Source organism: Lathyrus oleraceus, chromosome 6 (genome assembly GCF_024323335.1).
Source record: "Lathyrus oleraceus cultivar Zhongwan6 chromosome 6, CAAS_Psat_ZW6_1.0, whole genome shotgun sequence".
NCBI lineage: Eukaryota > Viridiplantae > Streptophyta > Magnoliopsida > Fabales > Fabaceae > Lathyrus > Lathyrus oleraceus.
The window spans coordinates 368,940,334-368,947,514 of NC_066584.1; the positions used below are offsets into that span (position 1 = coordinate 368,940,334).

The following is a 7,181-nucleotide window of genomic DNA, read 5'->3' on the forward strand; positions in this document are numbered from 1 at the left end:
TACTTTACCATCAACTACCCCACAACCCCCAGTACAATCATACTCCCCCAAATTAAATATTTAACTACATCTCACAACACTCTAACACAAGAGCATAAGAGAAAAGAAACAGTCAAATACAAACTTAAAGTGTTTTTTTATTGATGTGTCTTATAACGAAGAACTTGAATCATATATATAGTCGTGGACTCCCTCTTCCTTCACAAAACTAAGGAATGAGGGATTTCGAAGAACTTGAATCCTATATATAGCCTTGGACTCCCTCTTCCTTCATAAAACTAAATTATGTGGAACTTCTTCAACATATATATTTTCAACCAACCCCAACAATCTTCTTCTTGATTGAAAATAATACATTAATTTTTATTGTCTTCATCGACAATCATACTCCACCCTAAAGATTATAGTCACTTGAAGCTACGCCACTTCAAGAGTTTTTCACATTGTCTTCACCGACAATCATGGTTCAAAAACTATCATACTCCATGTAAAGATGAGTATACTTCACTTGAAGCTAAACCACTTCAAGAATTTCCACATGTCGAACACCAAATTGAAACTTATGGTGCAACTTCCATGTGGTAGGAAGCTCTTCAACCATCAACATAATCTCATAGTACACCTTGAATCAATATCAACAATGTTCATGTACTAACCACAAACACCTCGTGTAATCCTGATTGTATAAACACATATTTGACTTGAATTTTCTATAGGTAAAAAAACAATTCTTTCATCAATTTTCTTTAGCTCAAACTGCACAGCGAAATTTGTGACTACAACTCAACATCTCTTTCACACCACCACCGTTATTTTCTGATACGGAAGATCATACAAAACTGCAACCATAGAGCATACTAAGAACTTCTATCCACATATCGAACCAGACTCTAATACCAATTGTTAAGGAAAAAAATAAAGCATAGAGAAAAAATAGAGTAACGTTGAAGTTCCAAAATCAGAGAAAAAACCACGACCATTATCAAATGACAACCAAAGAATAACACTATGTGAAAATTGTTACAACACATGATTTACCCTCAACCATCCAACGATCCTAGTATACTTTACACTCCCTAAAAGCAAATATTTAACTACATCCCACAATACTCTAGCACAAAAGCATAAGAGAAAAGAAAATGTCAAATACAAACTTAAAGTGTTTTTGACTGGTGTGTCTCGTAACGAAGAACTTGAATCTGATATATAGTCTTGGACACACTCTTCCTTCACAAAACTAAACGATGCGAGACTTTAAAGAACTTGAATCTTATATATAGTATTGACCCCCCTCTTTCTTCACAAGACTAAGTGATGTGAGACTTCTTTAACATGTATATTTTCAACCAACTCCAACATTATAATACTCATTATATAGACTATTTTATATAAATTTGTAATAACTTTGTGTATTTTTTAAGTTGTAAGTTATGATATAACTCAATTGGTGATCGTTTGATTCTTATTTATCAAATTTTAATAATTATTGTTGAGTTTTAAGATTGCAAAATTTATGTAACTTCTTATTTATCATAATTTACAAAATTCGTTATTTACAAAATTCGTTATGGTGATTTTATGATTGCAAAAGTTTTAAGGGTTTATCAAAAACACATCTTCCAAAAACACCATTAATATCAGATTTTTCATTTTATCCCATATAGCAATAGTTTTAGGAGTGTGTCTAGAAAATATATTTCAGACACACCTTTCATATCATATTATTCATTTTTACTCACATAATAATAATTAGATCACAAACATATCTTTCAAACATAACATTTGTACAACTTTATTCATTTTGTCTCACCTACCAATAGTTTCATGTTTTAAAAAAATATACTCTAAGTAAAAAAAACATGACATTTAACAACAACAAAACAAATAATTCACCTAGTCAACGAGATTTATTTTTAAATAAAAAACACCAAAAGAAAGTTAAATATTTTAAAATTATTGTTGGAAATTCTATTCACTCACACGCATGAGTTAGTTTTTAACATTATTAATTTTATTTTAAAAAATATATAATAAAAAAAACTATGAAAATTGTGTAAATATTCAAAACATGATACCAAATTATATATAATAAAACATTAATATCATTTAAAATAATTTATAAAAAATATTTAAAAAAATGATACCAAAATCGCTTAGAAGAAGTTGTAGATTAAAATCTCACAGTAAATACAATAATGTCTTACTTTAATTATTTTCATAAAGGAATTAGCATTTAACGTTGAAGAGCTGAGAGTTATGATACGCATCTGGATTCCTACACATGCAGGATGGCGCAGTTTCGCTGCTGTTATAGATTTCAGCCGTTGATTTTAAATCGAACGGTCGATTATCCAAAAAGCAGAGAATTAAAAAAGAAAATGAAAAGGGGCATTCCGAGAATTGAACTCGGGACCTCTCGCACCCTAAGCGAGAATCATACCACTAGACCAAATGCCCATTTGATATTCCCTCATTGTAAATTAATAGTCTTATAAAACTTAAATAATATATATACTGAAATTATTATTATTATTAGTAATAAGATAAAGATAAATCCCATCATGAAAAAATAGTACAAAAATTTATTCTTTATCTTGTTGTCCGTTTTTTTCAATGTTTCGCCTTCGGTTAAAAATGGTGCTGCTTTTTTGAATATAGGAAAATTTTCAAAAGTTACACTCTATGTTTGATCAATGTAAAAATAAATATTCTAAAACTAGACATTTTTAACAACTAAAATTTGAATATACTATACTATATTATATTGACCTAACATAAATTTACTAATATCATATGAATTTCAACTAATAAAGAGTGTTAAATAATATGATGTTGAAATACATTATTTTGGTTTAAGAAACCACTTTATTCATTTGCATTTTAAAAAATGAAATCGTACTATTCATTTCACAGCAAATTTTGATAAATATATCTTACCCATGAAAGAAAAACAAAAACAAAAACAAATTTCTATACACCGTATTTAAATTTAATAAACCTTTTACTAAACATCATTTTGTGAATATAATTATTGTCTTTCATTGATACCATTTGTGAATTATATACAATTATTGTCAAACTCTATATAAATACTAATAATAGTTAAAAAAAATATAATTGATAATTAATCAATATAATTAAAATCTAATGAATATGATACATATAACGATACATATTTTAATATTCTCTCGCAGTTGAAGCATGAGGGTGTGGAGGGAAGACCTTTTATAAGCACATGTGCAATTTAATATTGTGATGGTGTCATACTCCAAAATTTATCATATTTATTTCATTTTCATATGGCTCATGGTCAATTGTTAATCTGCATACCCATGCCCTAGTCATCTAGATCATTCCTTTGCACTTACAATTTTCAAGTAACACCATTGATTCAAAAGGTCTCGTTATTTATGATGCAAATCAATGGATTGTGATAAGGAGGATTAATTCATGAGCTATGGTTTCTATGGTTTACTTGTGAATCAAGCCTATGGTACCATTGTGTTACACTTGGCTTTGAGATGTTTCTTTGTTCTTGGGTTAAGGCTTTGGGAAACCCTAATGTTGGTCTAGACATATTGGTTATGTGGGATTACATCATGATCAAATGAAATTTGAAAGTCATTTTTTAAGTTTGACTTTGGTCAACAAAGTCAACCATAAAAGGTTGAGTTTTTGTTGACCATTTTCTTATAAGGTCTTACATAGACAGTTGATTGCTTATTTGCTCTTTTGGATTCAAGAACATTCATATTCATTGCAGTTCAAGTTCAAGAAGTTAAAATTTTCAAAACTCATATGTTGGAGGAAAAAGGTTCATATCTTGAAAATCAAGTCATGAGTCATATTTAGAATCCAATATTCAATTACAAGATCAAATATATTACAAAAAAAAATCCAAAATCAAATTCTCCACACAAAAAATCACATTTGACATATAGTTGACTTTTTGCCAAATAGTTGACCATAGACAAACCAACTACCTAGCCTACTCTGGTCTTCATCATTATTGATCCTCCATATGAGCCTCTAAGTGCTTCAAGTTATCCAACTTTTCATGTTCTTGATTCCATTCCAAAAACTCTTTAAATTACCATAATGCCAAAGCTTCATGATCATGCCATGCCAAGAGTTGTCCACTATGCCAAATTCACAACCAGCCATGCAGCAAGGAGAGTGAATTAGCATCATACACAATCTCAACATACAATCCAAGTCATGACTCAAAACATGATCACAATACACATTAAAAAAATCAAGAAATGTACACCTACATAAACTTGCTCTCATAGCCATACATAAACACCATCCAATACTCATAAGCCATGATCATCAAGACAATGTCCATAAACCAACTTGCTCAAACCAACTTGTTACAAGACCACATCCAACAGTTCTCACTTACATCTAACCCACCATCATAAACCTAAATTTCTTTTGTTTTTTCATTAGTCTAACAATCACAATTAACAATCACCGCTAGTTAGAAAAAATCACACCAACCTACTAACGTTAATTAATAAGTTAAAACTCTCTAACAAGTTCGAACCATTAACCAATCACCTAGTTGTCTAAGCCTAATAGTTAAATGAACCAATTTTACTAAGCTTTAACAATCCTAACAAAATCCTAACAGTTAGCTAACCATAATTGTTTTTCAAATCCTATAAACATTCAATCTCTAATTCTAACATTCAACTAACATAACAAATAATCCTCTAACTGCCTGATCACTAACAGTTAACATCTTTACACTCTTCCTAATCAACAACGGCATAACAATTTCAACAGTTCCTACAGACTAGTGTGGAAGAAGAAGAATAAGTAATAAAAGTGCAAGAAGCAAGGAATTCGAAATTGCTTACCTGATACATCTCTAGTCTTCTATTACTTTTGTGGATGATAATACACTTTTTTTCAGTGTCACAGAGTTACAGCGACACTATAATTTCCGTGTTTGATGTCTTGAATAAGAATGGTGATTGGAATCTAAACTTCTTGTTTAACAATTTACCAATGAATGTGGTGAATCGTGTGTTTTCTTTACCACGCCATTTCATGTAGACTATAAATAATGGGAAAGATGTTGAAATGATACTCCATATGTTGTGGGATTGTGTTTTTTGCCATCCAAATTTGGCAATGCCTTATCTAATCTAATATGATAGTCAGTTTTTTCTTTAAATTACATGTATTGGATTTTCAAAAATATCAACAACCAGGGAATTAAAGTTATTGATACTAACTCATTTGTTAGTTTTGTAGACATGGAATAACAAAACTATTTTTGAAGATGGTTTTAACCTATCAAATGATATTATATTAACTATAAGAAACATTACAAAAGAACTAAATAGTTGTTATACTTAACCCATTTTAACTATAAGAAACATTACAAAAAACTAAATAGTTGTTATCCTTAACCCATTCATTGGAAAATGCAACCTAAAGAAACAGTTTAGACTGATTGGGAGATAAATTTGAAAAAGTTCTTTAAGTCTCACATTGTGTGTATTGAAAAAACTCTTTAGTCTCACATTGCTTAAGTGAGATATCTTAGCTAACTCACTTCATTATATAAGGATATTTCATGTTTCATTCAAAAAACACCCAAAAACTTATTTTGAGTTTTTCCTTCCCCGCTTTCATAATTCTGCGTCTTTCGAATTGTCGAAGCGTTAACTTCTCCCATTTTCTTTCTACTCGTTGAATTTTCCCAGTACTTTCTTGAATTCTCTTTAGAGAATTATGTTAATTTCTCTTCGTTTAAGTTAAGAAATTATCAAGTATAATTTTTGGATTCTCTTTAGAGAATTATTCGAATTTCTTTTTGTTTGAGAAATCATTTTGAGTGGTCAAATGATCATTATTGAATTCTCTTTGGAGAATTATTGGAATTTATCTTAATTTGAGATATTATTACGACTAGTTGTTATGTCAGATAGTATAAGTGGTATTTATACCATCTATCGTGCAAGTAGTAATCAGTCATTATAAAATTGAACTATTTTATCCTGGAGGCAACACAATAGTTCGACTTCTTTGCATAATTTGGACAGTGCCGCAAAACGTCTTAAAGAGAGCGAATTGTTTTGTGACTCATCTATGTAACTTCTTCTATGGTTATTTTCAAAACCGTGTAACAACAATTATTAAGATGTTTTAAAAAACTATCATGGCTACCAAAGAAGTTATTGGTAACATTGTGACCGTTGTCTCTGACAGACCATTAAAGTTTAAGGGTCTTCACTTCAAATGTTGACAAGCTAAAATGATTATTTTTCTAACCTTAAAAAAGGTTAGTAACATTTTGACTGGGGATATTCATGTTGTTTCTTCTGGATCCATTGAACAAACTAATGGTAAGAACTCTGTAGACACAGATGGAAATGCTAAAATTGATGAATCTGGTGCGAGTGATTTACAACTCATGAAAGAAATCCCCATATGGCATGAGAATGACTACCTCTGCAAAAATAACATTCTAAACGGTTCAGCTAATGATTTGTATCATTATTACAACAATTGCAAGATTGCTAAACAAGTATGGAAAGTTCTGCAAAAGAATTATGATATTGAGGAAGTTGGAACAAAGAAGTATGATGTAAGCTGCTACTTAAAGTATCAGATGGTAGGTGAAAGGTCCGTGGAAGCATAATGCCACGAAGTTCAAAAAAATTCTCATGAATTAATTACATAAGGTATGCCCCTAGATGAACCATAGTCTCATGAAATGAATGGTCAAGCAAAAAGAAAGAATATAACTCTTACTAAACTTGTTGTAATCATGTTGAATTCTGGTGCTGCTCTTCACTAGTGGGGAGAAATTTTGTTTACTATTTGCTATGTCCTGAATAGAGTTTCGAAGTAAAAAAGTACGACCTCTCCTTATGCGATATTAAAGAAAAGGCAACTAAACTATTCTTATTTAAGAACTTGTGGTTGATTGACTTATGTTAGAATTTCGAATCTGAAGCGAGTAAAACTAGATAGTAGAGCCTATGAATATGTATTCATTGGGTATGCAACAAACAGTAAAGCATATAAGTGTTATGACCTAAATACTAAAGTGATCATAGAATCGTATGATGTTGAATGCTATGAAGATAAATTTCCTTTCAAATCAAGAAATAATGGGGGCACTGAATCGAATCACATTCTTGTGATAAGAAGCACTGAAA

The 7,181-nt window shown here is 30.3% G+C and overlaps 1 non-coding gene across 1 annotated transcript; it reads right to left on the minus strand.

Moving 5' to 3' along the window:
• Nucleotides 1-2,385: 2,385 nt before the first annotated feature.
• On the minus strand, nucleotides 2,386-2,457 carry TRNAP-AGG (transfer RNA proline (anticodon AGG)). The gene has a single exon. It is a non-coding gene; the product is annotated as a tRNA-Pro (tRNA).
• Between the last annotated feature and the right edge of the window lie 4,724 nt (nucleotides 2,458-7,181).